Below are 14514 nucleotides of genomic sequence, written 5' to 3'. Positions count from 1 at the left end.
AATAAACTTTACAATTTTTACTACTCTTTAGTATATTTTTTGTGGATGGGTGTTCGCCTTCAAAGTCCCGCCTCTAGGGGAGCTCTTTTCTGTTTGAATGAGCAGCTATCAAGCCCTTGATGCTGATGTAACTGATTGAATTTGCTAGGGGTCTGACATCCCTTGAAGACTGCATATGCTGCCTATCCTATTGCTCAACCTTAATTCTGCTAGCTTCCACCAATGTTTTTGGTTTAGGTCACCACCAACCCCCAAGGCCTAATTTTTCTGCACTTGTATGACAGGTGCATACAATTTAAATTTCATATGTAATTTTTAACAGCAGGCCCTATCCCTGCGCCCTGTAACTGTGAGGGGTTTTGGTGTTCAGGCACCACCAACATCAAAGGCCCAATTTTTGGCACCTGTATTACAAGTACATGTGATTTCACATTTGTATGGAGATGTTACCAGCAGGTCCCATTCCTTCACCCAGCAAGAGTAACTGTGAGGGGTTACGGTGCTCAGGCACCACCAACACCAAAGGCCCAAATTTTGGCACCCGTATAACAAGTACATGCCAGTTCAAATTTGTATGGAATTGTTACCAGCAGGTCCCATTCCTGCGCGCAGCTAGAGTAACTGTGAGGGGTTACAGTGCTCAGGCACCACCAACAGCAAAGGCCCAATTTTTGGCACCTGTATGACAAGTACATGCGATTTCAAATTTGTATGGAATTCTTACCAGCAGGTCCCATTCCTGCGCCCAGCAAGAGTAACTGTGAGAGGTTGCGGTGCTCAGGAACCACGAACAGCAAAGGCCCTTTTTTAGGCACCTGTATGACAAGTACATGCGATTTCAAATTTGTGTGTAATTCTTACCAGCAGGTCCCATTCCTGCACCCCGCAAGAGTAACTGTGAGGGTTTGGTTATGGTGTTCAGGCACCACCAAAAGCAAAGGCCCAATTTTTGGCACCTGTATGACAAGTACATGCCATTTCAAATTTGTATGGAATTCTTACCAGCAGGTCCCATTCCTGCGCCCAGCAAGAGTAACTGTGAGAGGTTGCGGTGCTCAGGAAACACGAACAGCAAAGGCCCTTTTTTAGGCACCTGTATGACAAGTACATGCGATTTCAAATTTGTGTGTAATTCTTACCAGCAGGTCCCATTCCTGCACCCAGCAAGAGTAACTGTGAGGGTTTGGTTATGGTGTTCAGGCACCACCAAAAGCAAAGGCCCAATTTTTGGCACCTGTATGACAAGTACATGCCATTTCAAATTTGTGTGTAATTCTTACTAGCAGGTCCCATTCCTGCGCCCAGAAAGAGTAACTGTGAGGGGTTGGTTATGGTGTTCAGGCACCACCAACAGCAAAGGTCCAATTTTTGGCACCTGTATGACAAGTACATGCGATTTCAAATATGTATGGAATTCTTACCAGCAGGTCCCATTCCTGCGCCCAGCAAGAGTAACTGTGAGGGGTTACTGTGCCCAGGCACCACCAACAGCAAAGGCCCAAATTTTGACACCTGTATGACAAGTACATAATGTAAATAGTTATGGGTGTGCTAACCAGTGGAAGCGGTGGCTGCACTTAAAAACCCTAAGAACTAAAGAGTACAGAAATATGGAAAATGAAATAAGTGCGCTCAACCAAAAATACAGAATGAATTGTATAAATATACTTAAATATACATATAATATGTATAATATAGTGACCTATGCATATGCAACTCAAAAACTACATAGGGTGCAAAACAAATGTAATGCAGAAAATATTAAACAGTCTATCAATCAAGTGTAGATAAAGGTGACTCCTTCACATGAATAGTGCTGAGTGTGAATCCCACTTGAACAGGATGATCAAGACACTTCAGTGTAAGAAAACCCAGTGAGATGAACATAAACAGTAAGGCGTCTCCTTACCAGATCCACATTAAAATGTGCAAGGATAAACCAGTAAGAAAGTGATTCCTAAATGTGACTTGTCACCACCTTTCCATGTGTCACCACGTATTCCTTTTTCAGGCGGACCTGATTGGATGCTCCATGCATCCCCTATGGGGCAGTGGGTGTCAGTGGATACATTTCGGCTGACACCCGCTGCTATCCGATCCTGTACATGAAATCCAGAATGGAAACCCTATTTTCCATCCGTCTGGAGGATTGGATCGGATGGGATCGGATGAGAATGGACAAGCGGTACATTCTCATCCAATCTCCCCATAGAGGCCATCGGGGATTTGACAGCACACAGAGCTTAGACAAAGCTGTCATCCGCCTCCTCAGCAGGGATCGGCTGAGCAGAATGGACTCTGTCGGGCGGTGAGCCCGTGTGAAAGGGGTCTAAGGATCTGGTCTGGAGAATTCACTGATGAAGAGTGTTTAGTGGAAGTAGGAAACTGTGCAGCTGTTCTATGACATAGAGATGTCCAGTGGAGACTGGGGAATAGTTAGCTGTCCTGTGACATTGTGAATACTGACCTGAGCTCAAGATCCTGGTAACTGTATGCTTTTTACTTTTGGGGTGCTAACATGCCAGTGTAGTTCTCTCTGAGGCAGCTGTTGCAGGGTCATATTTCTGTTAATTCCCCTTTGTCACTGGCATAAAGACTGTGTAAAAAAACTTAGCCTAGTAAAATGTGTTCTCCTGTTACAATTCAGTACTTCCTTCCAGAGTATTCTATAACACCATGACCCCTCTCCTGTTACAAGTTCTGTAAGCAATAACTTATAAAAAAAAGACTCCCCCTAGACTGTTAATTGAAGCCATTGTGAATAGACTGTTGCTTGGGTGATTGGTGGCCTTTCCACTGTTTGAGGAAGAACCATTTAAAATCAGCAGCTCCTGTTGGAGTAGTGCTGCATGAATTTATCATTATCATTTTATTTTTACGGATCTCTCCCCTATGGGGTAAAGTACATGTTGTCCCATGCTTGAAGTGCTTTCTAACACTCTAAACCTAGTTGTGAGTACTGACCTGAAATTGCTATGATTATCAGGAGCAGTTGAATTATTTTTGGGTTGTTCCTAGGCTGTAAGTCATGGCAATGGCAAAAAATAACAATTTATTATTACTATTTTTTTATTAATATTATTTTTTTACTATTTTGCTTGATTGAACTTGGACTGTTTTCCTTTGAAAATCAAAATCTGGAGAAATCTATTGCCATTTACCAACAAATGAAAGCCCAATTTGCCCTGAAAAAAAAAAGGTATAATTCACTTGCAACCATTGTGATGATATGTACAGTTTACTAACACATGCCAAAGTTGCAAAAATGATGTTAGGTGTTAAGTTTTGTTTTACCTTTGTCATGAAGGAGTTGCAATTGTAAAAATAACTTTTACAGTTAAAGTATTTATATACATGAAGAGACAGCTGATCAAGCGACTGAAGTTAATGTTACCCTGATAACAGAGCAAGAACTGTGTCCTATCTTCTGTTCCCTATTCTTTCCCTTTAAATGCTGGGTGCTTGGATTGTGCTTGAATTTCTGAATTGTCTATAAAATTTATAGGAAGCCCAGAACAATGTATTGCCTACATGGGCCCCCTCCCAACCCACTTATATTACATTGAGCTGATTTTTCTCTCCTTACCTACATCTAAAAAACAATTATGGCCTGCTCAGACCTTTTTCCATCAGCTGTGCTGCTTTACCACACACATGCTAACATGCAGTATTTTGAGTACTAACATGCATTGCCTTAAGGGTAGCTCATGACTGTTGAGGGGCATAGGTCTAGGAGGAACTGACTGTTAAATCTTAAAACTTTAGAAACCTTGCCCCACAGTAAAAGAAACCACACTTAAAACCATTACATTGGAAAAGGGCAAGGCCACAGCTTTATTTAATTTCCAATACAGAACATGTAAATGATTTTAACCAGTGCCAGTCACAGTTGTACTGTGACCGGGATTTATCATTAACAAGTCAAATTCTAAAGAGGCCTGTCCTTACAAGTGTTGGACAGATTAATTCCAACTTTCGATCAAGGGCATAGCCCATTACAGTAACTTTAAATGCTGGAAAAATAAAAAATAAATGCCGCTAAAGCTGCGACAGACCATCTAAAGGGGGTGGGAGGATGGACAGCTCTTCCAGCCATTGTTCTTCAAAAGGCCCACAATTCACCCTAGGCAGAACTTTAAACTGAGCTCAGTCCCAGCCTCATCACCCCGTAATGTTCAGCCAAATGTATTTGACCAATTTGCAAACTGCGTTCTACCATGCCCAAATCAGGGCCATGCCCCATCAAGTCAAGGCTCTATAGGGATCAAGAGGCCTTCATTCAAAATGACACTTGCAACGTACAGGAAAAACTGAACCTGCAGCAAGTTTTTAATGAAGCCCACCACAACACACAACATGTGCAAGCCACTAGTAAGTTAGGGCTGTTTCACACTGGCAGTAATGCTTACTGCCCACTGAAAAGCGATACACGGTGGATCATTTTCCAAAGCAAAGTATATCAGGGGCTGGTAGGAGTTCAAGAGGAGCTACTGCCACCTCTTGATGCCTTTTTGTTTTACTTTTTATTATTGCTGAATGGAAAATTTACATTAGAGAACCTACGCTGCACCTTTGAGCCAAGTGTTTGTCAAAGTCCAAGTTTAAAAATGCATGTTTTCAGCCCTGTCAGGCTGTAATGTGAGAATTCCAGTGGGGGGACGGGGGTGGTTGTAAAACCACGACCTAGCCTCCTGTTTTTACTGCCCACCCCCACCCCTCCAAGCTGCCAGTTTGAAAGAGCCCTTACAGAATACTGTACTTGTGGGTTGTGGTGCACTGCATATTATATTTTATATTACCATGCATTGCTGTAACACATTGTAGTTATCACTAGACATTAGTGTAAAGCCAGACCAAAAAAGCTACACATCCCTTGCTGTGCAGATCCATCAAACTCTGATTCCTCTCATCATCCTCTTCTTTTGATTAGAGGAATTAGCTCTCAGTTGACATAAAAGAACATGTATTGCATGTATTGCCACATTTGAAAATCAGAAAAAGATGAAGCACATGGAACTTGATATAATTTAAATATACTGGCATTTTTAATCCTGACTGGAGTTCTTCTTAAAAAAAAAAAAATTAAAAAATTACAGTTTTGTAAGCATTTTTTAGTGATTGTTTACCGGCAGCTAAAAGTAAGAAAAATAACACATTTTTCAATATTATCCGAGTCTCGTTTATGCTTTCTTTTCGTCTCATTTATGCTTTCTTTTCTACAGCTATCTTTCTTTGTAAAAAAAAAAAATACCTGACAGATGAGATACTAGGCTGCAGATAACCATAATAACCAGAGTCTCCATGGGCTCTATCTTTTCAGTCCGTTGTTTTTCGTTCAGTCAGCTGTTGTGCAAGGGAGCTCTAAATTACATTACCAAGGGATTTGCACATATTTCTGTCATGTGAGTGTAATTTACAATGACAGTTGCATGGTTATTGTAAATTTTTGGCAACTATATCCAAACTGCACATATTTTGTGGAAGTCCCCGCTCAGTCTTTAGTAAAATTTCCAGTGTCTTTAGCTTAGTAAAACTGGCCATACACTATTTTTGTGAAGTTCAGCCCTCTGCCAAGACATTGTACTCTGGCAGTGGCATCGGCTGATTGGCTGCAGCTGTGGATTGAGGAACATTTTTCGACATGTCCTTTCGACAGACATTAAATGATCGACTTCTGTCCATCAGGGATAGATACACACTGATCAAAATTTGGCAAGTTCCTGATGGACCAGATGAATCTTGACCAGCTTAAGATATTTGTCTGTATCTCCAATGTCTGACCTTGAATGTTCCTGTTATCACTTTTTTCTTTTGTGCTGCCTGCAAATTCTACAATCACTTCTTTCATTTCAAGTATTCATTATTTTCATTGTCTATACTATTGGTAGTCTTTAAGCGAAATGAGTAATCAGCTGAATGATTAGACAGAGAGTAACTGAAACATGCAGTTTGGCAAAGGGTCAGGATTGCAAAGAGCATGTGTAGACTGTAGAATAATACAAAACAAATTATGAAAGCTCCCCAAACATGGAATCGTCACATCAATGTCTCTATGGCTCAATTAGAGCAAAATGCAGCTGCATACATAGTCTCTTTAAGACCTTTTAGCAACAGAGAGATTAGCTGAGAGCCACGACTTCAGCAAAAAAGTTTAGAACACAAATAGCTACTTGCACTTATCCTCATAAACAACATCCCCAGTGAAGTTGAATGCCACACTGGTAACTTAGGCAAACAGCTGGAGGGATCCCAAACCCGTGGAGGGGAGCCACTCCACTGGAACTAGAGTACTCTAGTAGCAATTGGAATAGTGCTCCCCACAGTAGCTGGGTCTTCTATAAAAGCTGCTTGCTATTAGGCTTTGGCCCGGCTGCCCACATGCTGGTGGAGGGCCAGTCACCTGGCTGCAGATTGCTTGCAAAGCTACCTCTGCCTCATCAGATGTGGTCTCTCTGGGTGAGGGAAATTGATAAACTTACCTTCCCTGTGTGTGTGTCCAGGAACCCAAGGTGTTGTGGAAAAAGAAGTTAAAAGAGCCTATATCTGTTAAAGTAATTGGGCACTTGGCTACCCATTTGTCATCCCTGCCAAGGGTGCAGAACTTGTCGTCCCTACCAAAGGTGCAGACAATTGAAATTCATCCTCAAGTTAGGTTTCTGGGACACCTCAGGGATTGAGTATCAATCCCATCTTCCAAGAAAAGATGCAATGCATCTTTCTCTTCAGGAGGGTCCGTAGATAGTGGTTCAGAGGTCTCCACAGCAGGGGCATGGAGGTAAGTTGGGTGACCATTGGGCAGTGTAATATTGTCAGGATCCATGGCTTCTCCTAGGGGTCTTGAAAATAATGGTGGAAAAGCAGGAGACAGCCACCACTAGCCCTCTGGTGGCAGTGATGTTTGTGGTTTATGAACTTGGACAGGTTCTTCAAAAACCACCTTATGGGTCTCTTTGCGGGTTTCAATGTGTTTGATGAGTTTATAGTGAAGGCATCTTAGTTTTTCTTTGGTTCCTCCACTTTGAATATCATAGACTGGCACATCTGGAATGGGCTGTTGTAAGACAACTTCATAGACTTCTTTCCATTGTGTTTGCAATTTTCCTTAAAGGTGCTAGTCTAAAGGTACACACAAGTAGACTAGTCAGTCTAGCACTCTGTCCCCAAATTGAACGTCAAAGTCAGAGGCTTTCAACTCTCCTTGCTCCACCCATGATCGGTCGAAACTGTTGGACTTCAGACAGGTGTCGTTTTCACTACTAAATTCAGGACGTTACAGTGTATTTAAATTCTTCTGTTGGTCCCCCTCGAGATTATGGTCAAACATACCATGGTAGGGGAAGGGCAAGGACGGACGGAGCACTGCACCGAAGCTTGGTGAGACTGATAGCATCCAGCGTGCGCTGTGTATCTGAGGCGGCGCTGATCGGTCTCCCCCGTTATACCACCACGATTTCCATCATCTCTAAAGGCGATTGTATATGTGCATGCTATGCACCTGCTAATGTGAGTGAGACCATTATATATCTTTTTCAATAAATGCTTGTTTGAAGGATTTCATGCACTATTGCAATTCTCTCTGTTTCCATAATATGTCACATTGAATGATACTGCAAGCCGGTTCTCAGCTGTGGATAAGAGGAGTCTTAAAGAAGCGGATGTTTGTCTCATAGGATCTTTTTACTCATGCGTTTTTTTATAAAGAGCTGAGGTGAGCGCCCATTCACAAGGGGGTGCATGGTTGTAGCTGTCTACTGTGACACTCTGGTCACACATCTTTGGGAACACAGATCACTTTTATGATTGTTTGAACTATATCCATTTATTAATTTTCAGCACGTTTATTTATCCTCTGGTTGTCTCATAGGATCTTTTTACTCATGCGTTTTTTATAAAGAGCTGAGGTGAGCACCCATTCACAAGGGAGTGCACGGTTGTGACTGTCTACTGTGACACTCTGGTCACATATCTTTGGGAACACAGATCACTTTTATGATTGTTTGGACTATATCCATTTATTAATTTTCAGCACGTTTATTTATTATTTCACACTGGACTTTTTTACATCTTTTTCACTTTTATATACTTACCTTTATTTATATATATATTTATTGGCACTATTTAGCACTTTAATATTGCATATTACACACGGATCTGATATATGTAGTGCAATTTATGATTATATATTCGCGCAGCACTGTTTATTTACTTATGGTAGGGTGACTACTTCAGTCCAGTAATGGGTCCATTTTCTTTTGTTTCTCATGAGCTAATTCTTTCATCAGTTGTATCAGGGTGTGATTGATCCTTTCTCATGCTCCATTGCTTTGTGGATGGTACAGGGTAAAGTGGAACTTCCTAATGCATAGTCAGTGACACCAATCTTAGAAATACTTGCTTTTCCAAAAAGTGTCCCTGGTCTGATTGTATCTGAACAGCTATAAGTAAGGCAGAAGTGATTTCACACCATCTTGACAGTTGTCTTGGCAGTCTGGTCATGGATCGGTACTGCCATCACAAACTTAGCAAAGTGGTCCCCCATTACTAGAACCTGATGGTATCTATCTTCTGACATGTCAAGTGTAAGAAAATTGATGGTCAGTAGTTCCAGTGCTGCAGACATGTGCCAAGTCATAAGTGGAATTCTGCCTCAGCACCCTTTCCACTGAACAGACTACACAGTGGAGGAAACCTTAGGAACAAGGACACATGGGAGCCACCCCACTAGAACTAAGGCACTCTGGTATAAATAAAGGAGGCGCTACTCACAGTAGATGGGCTATCTGGAGAAGTTGTTTACTACTAGACTCCTATCTCGCTGATAGTATGCTGGTTCTGACAGTGGAGGAGCACTTATTTGGTGCAGATTACTTAACCAACTACCTTTTCCTTATCAAGAATACTTCCCAACTTTGGATATTAAGAAAGAGGACGGAGAAGGTATGCGCCGTGCAGAGCGTGCCACATTGAATCTTGGCATGGCTAAATCACACTCAATATTGGAAGTGGCTTAAAGTAGCATGGTTAAATAGAGTCTGATCCTACTCTCTGTATACACTGCACTCTAAATCCCCTACAGATATCAATGCAGGTATATAGGTTGTCCCCCAGCACTCAGATATCAGTGTGGGTTTACAGGGTTCCCCTCAAGTGCCCAGGTTAACCTCCCCCAGTCCCCCAGGTATTCGGTGGATTTACAGAGTGGCTCCCAGCACCCAGGTTTTAGTGTAGATTTACAGGTGACCTCAGTGCCAATGCATTAGTGTAGGCATACAGGGTGCACCCCAGTATACCCCAGGTATCAGGGTGGGTATACAGGGTGCCAGTCTCCCACCCAACTCACAAGCTCTTATACCTGGGAGGTGATGCAGCCCCTAAAATAATAGAATAGACCAGGCCCAGTCCCCTGCTACAGACAAGGATAGAGTGATAGGACCTTAGTCAAAAGAGATGAGCTTGAACTGGCAGGTGTGCAATAAGCTTGGCAGAGGGTGAAGCCTTGAAACAGGTGAGAAACGTATACATAGAGTGTTAAGAGGAACATGCCTTCACTCAGTGCAGGCACACAGTTTGGATTCACAGGACTGTGGGGTTTTGTTTAAATTCAGGGACAATCCAGCCAGATTAGGGATGGTTTGGGGGGTTTGTTCAGATGTGGCCTCTCTGATCTAGTGAGGGAGGGAACATGAGAAATGTAACTTCCCTGGGCATGTATAGGAACCCAGGGAGTCATGGGAAAAGGAGTTAAAAAAGCCTACGCGTGCATCTGAGCATGATGACTAAATGGGCATTCGGCTGCCCACTTGTTGTCCCTGACAAGTTTGCAGTCCATTCCATTTCATCCTGCAGTTTTATCTCTTGGAGCACCTGAGGGGTTAAGTCTGGGTTCCAACTTCTGAGATAAGAGGGAAAAGCAGTTTGCCAAGCTTACAGAAGAGCAGGAAATATGTATTTGTTTTATTTTAGCAAAAGTGGGGTTCTCATTTAGAAGGTTGGCAGTGCAATCTCACCCAAACACTTGAAAAAGAGACATTGGTCTGAAACATGAAAAAATAAAAGCACATGAAACTGTAACACGTACCCCCATCCTTTGCATATACTGAAATTTTTATTCCATGTCAAGATCACTGTATAAGGACTGCGCATTTCCGCATTTGTGCATTTACACGCCTTTGTGGTGCTTTTGCAGAGTGTGTTTGATGTGTTTGAGGTGTGTTTTTAGCCATTATTTATGTTCTTTTTTTATTGAGTTAATTACTAGTCGTAAGCATGCATTTCCATGGGAAAAAAAAATGCAGCATTCTGTAGTTCCTTCAAACGCACATATAAGGACTGCATCGATTTAAACTAGGCTCATCGAAATACATTGAAATTTTTCTTGCATATGTGTTCATACTGTGTTTCAAAACACCTCCTTCTGTTATAAACTGACCCTTTTGGCCCCTTTCACATGGGGTGGAATCCACTTTGCTCAGCAGGGGATCAGTTTATGCAGAGTGGACATGAACAAAGCCTGCTCTGCTCTGTGGGCGGTCGGGTGAAAACAGACTAATGGCGCTTTTCCACTGCATAGAACCGTACCGGCTCGGCACGCTTTTGTGCTTTTCCACTGCGGTACCGCATGGTATAGGGTCGGAACGGTTCGGTACGGTACGGTATAGGTTTGCTTTTCCACTGCATGGAACCGAACGGTACGGTACGGCTCTGAAAAAACAGTACCTACTCGATTGTGGTTCCAACAGGTACCAAACTGGTACCATATCCCACAATCCTTTGCATGCAGTCACTACTAGCCACTGATTGGTCAGAGAATCACACCCACCCCGTTGTTATCCCACCCACTTAACTTTAGTACTACTTTAGTGGAAAAGCAAACCTATACCGTACCGTACCGAACCGTTCCGACACTATACCATGCGGTACCGCAGTGGAAAAGCAAACCGGGCCAAGCAGGGCCGAGTAGAGCCGAGCCGGTACGAGCCGGTACTAGCCGGTACTTGCAGTGGAAAAGTGCCATAACTGTCTGTTTACACCTGACTGCCCTCCGATCCACCTAGAAGCAGGGAAACGGCAACCCTTCTGTTTTTTTTAGTAGACCAGATCCGATTAGGCGGGTGTAAACAAACACAAGTCTATTTACACCTGCTGGTCCATAAGGATAAATGGACCATCCAATCTGATCAGCCTAAAAAACTGACCTGATTGGAATGCCCGTGTGAAAGGGGCCTTAAGGCCCGTACACACGAGTGGAAATTCGGCCGGGAATTTTCGTCCGACAACCGATCTGCCGATTTTCGGCTTGTTAGTATGATGCTTCCAACAACCGACTCCGACTTTTCGGCCGAAAAAATCCTGGTGTGCAGGCTTTAAAATTTTTGTTGACCATCAAAACACGTCCGATTTTCGTCTCATTAGAACAGATTTTGATGGGGAAAAATCTTATGAGCAAGACTAGGCATGCTCAGAGATGAAAGGACACATACAAAGCAATCCAACACATGATATCACTTCTGAAGTAGAATTCTGTCATGCGGGAAAATTCATGTGCAGTCTAGAGCACATTCCAACCAACAGACACCACTCTGGACAAAAGACGCACGACCGGTCGGCGGAAATTCGTTGCGTGTGTACGAGGCTTTAGGGTTGCCACCTCATCCCTTTAAACCCGAGCATATATTAATTACACAGGTTCTGAGGCTAATTTAATGCACATAAGGCACTAAGTGAGTTTAATCACTGCCCTTTTCAGCCACAGAACCTGTGTAATTATTACGTGTTTGGGTTTAAAGGGATGAGCATGGCAACCCTAGGTCTTTTGGTGATTTGTGGAATTTATTTTGAGACTTGTAGTATTGGTGGATTCTGCCTACAAATATTTCCATAAAACAAAACTTCTCAGGTCTGGCTAGGTACATATAAGTATTTAACAATGAAAATCACACGTGCCGGAAAATTTAAAAATGAAAGCAGATAGCAGCTATTTGCATTGCTCAGGTCAGCTATGGGTAAAATCGAAACTTCTAGCTGGGTTTGTGTAACCTGAAATACTTCAAGATTTCCAGGTCATACTTTTTTTTTTAACTCCTGGCAAACTAGAATAGTACTTTAATACATTAGACTATTTAATTATGATTTAAATCCAGTTTTAGACTGTCAGCCACAATCAGGAACAGTACCAGTGTTTTTCCCAAATCCCTAGTTAATTAGTGCACAGGAATAGACCAGTCTTCCTGCTCTTTGCCACAGACAGGCTTTTATTTCTCCCTGAAATCAGAGCAGTTGATCCCTGTGGTGATGGCAGATAATTATCAGGGCTGGAATAGTCTAGCACTGCTAAGTCAGGTGCCCACACTAACGCAGTGTTATGTACACTCTGAATAAACAGAAGCTTAAAACCCTTTAGATCCAGGGAGGTATGACATTTCAATAAACCACAGTGCAAACACAAAAGCAGACAAACCCAGACTGTGCTAGAATAGCATGATTTAAAAGGCAAATAGGAGACTGCATGCACATTCCTGACTATCAATCATTTTCCTATTTAAATGGCAAGGCCGCTGTTTTTTCTCTATCAGCATAGGATAAAGTAAAGCTTGGTAAAAACAATAATTCACACAGACTGTGTACAAAATATGAGCACGGTTTACAGTCGGCTGACTGTAGTCTCAGCTTAGCAGTGTGTGGAGTCTCTGCTGCTTCACCCTGAAATGATTACTTCCTAGAACTCCACCTGTTTCCTCAAAGGTCCTGCTAAATTAAAGCAGTATTAAATCCCTCAAAAAATGTAATATATTGCAGCTTAACAAAGCTTAAAGTGATACTAAAGTCTGGGGGATTTTTTGTTAAAAAAAAAAACAAACATTTTATACTTATCTGCGCTGTGTAGTGGTTTTGCACAGAGCAGCCCGATTCTTCTCTTCTCGGGTCCTTGGCTGGAGCTCCTGGCCCTTCCCTCTTACTAAGTACCCCCATAGCAAGCAGCTTTCTATGGGGGCACCCGAGCTCAGCCACTGCTCTTTGTGTTCATTCAGACCAGTGGCTGCCGGTCCATTAGGGGCCACTTAACCACTTAAGGACCAAGCCTATTTCTGACTCATGTTGTTTCCAAGGTAAAATCAGTATTTTTTGCTAGAAAATTACTTCTAACCTCCAAACGTTATATATATTTTAGCAAAGACTCTGGAGAATAAAATGGCGATTGTTGCAATACTTTTTGTCACCCGGTATTTACATAGTTACATAGTTAGTCAGGTTGAAAAAAGACACATCTGGTTCAACCAACAAAAAGAAAAAAAAAAAAACAGCATTGAAAACCTAACCATACAATCCCATATACACAATCCTGTACCCACAGTTGATCCAGAGGAAGGCGAAAAAACCCAGCAAAGCATGATCCAATTTGCTACAGCAGGGAAAAAAATTCCTTCCTGATCCCCTGAGAGGCAATCTTATATTCCCTGGATCAACTTTACCTAAAAAAAAATGTTAGTACCCACTCACTGTATATTAAGTACACCCAGGAAAAAATCCAGTCCTTTTTTAAAGCAATCTAGTGAGCTAGCCAGAACCACCTCTGGAGGGAGTCTATTCCACATTTTCACAGCTCTTACGGTGAAGAAACCTTTCCGTATTTGGAGACAAAATCTGTTTTCCTCTAGACATAAAGAGTGCCCCCTTGTCCTCTGTGTTGACCTTAAAGTGAACAACTCAACACCAAGTTCACTGTATGGACCCCTTATGTATTTAAACATGTTGATAATATCCCCCCTTAATCTCCTCTTCTCAAGAGAGAATAAATTCAGTTCCTCTAATCTTTTCTCATAGCTGAGCTCCTCCCTGCCTCTTATCAGTTTGGTTGCCATTCTCTGCACTTTCTCCAGTTCCCCCGATATCCTTTTTAAGAACTGGTGCCCAAAACTGAACTGCATATTCCAGATGAGGTCTTACTTATGATATGATAATGAGATGATAATGAGATGATTTGCGCAGCGGTCTTTCACACGCAATTTTTTTTTAAAAAACACCACTGAATTAAAAAAAATTAAACAGTAAAGTTAGCCCAAATTTTTGTATATTGTGAAATGATGATGATGATGTCACGTGGAGTAAATAAATACCTAACATGTTATGGTTTAAAATTGTGCACACTCGTGGAATGGCGGCAAACTACGGTACTTAAAAATCTCCATAGGCAACGCTTTAAAAATTTTTAACGGTTACCAGTTTAGAGTTACAGAGGAGGTTGCTCTAATTATTGCTTTTGCTCTGAAGATCGCAGCAATACCTCACATGTGATTTGAACACAGATTTCCTTGGTGGGCCAGCTCACGGGGACGGGGGCTTTTTAAACTTTTTTTTTCCTTTTTAAAAAAATTTAAAATCTGATCACTTTTATTGCTGTCACAATGAATGTAAACATCCCTTGTGACAGTAAAAGGCAGTGACAGGTACTCTTTATGGAGGGATCTGGAGCCTAAAAGATCCCAGACCCCTCCACTGCCCTTCAAAGTATTCAAA

The sequence above is a fragment of the Pelophylax lessonae genome, assembly GCF_965119305.1.
Source record: "Pelophylax lessonae genome assembly, chromosome: 1".
NCBI lineage: Eukaryota > Metazoa > Chordata > Amphibia > Anura > Ranidae > Pelophylax > Pelophylax lessonae.
Note: the sequence above shows the minus strand (reverse complement) of the source record.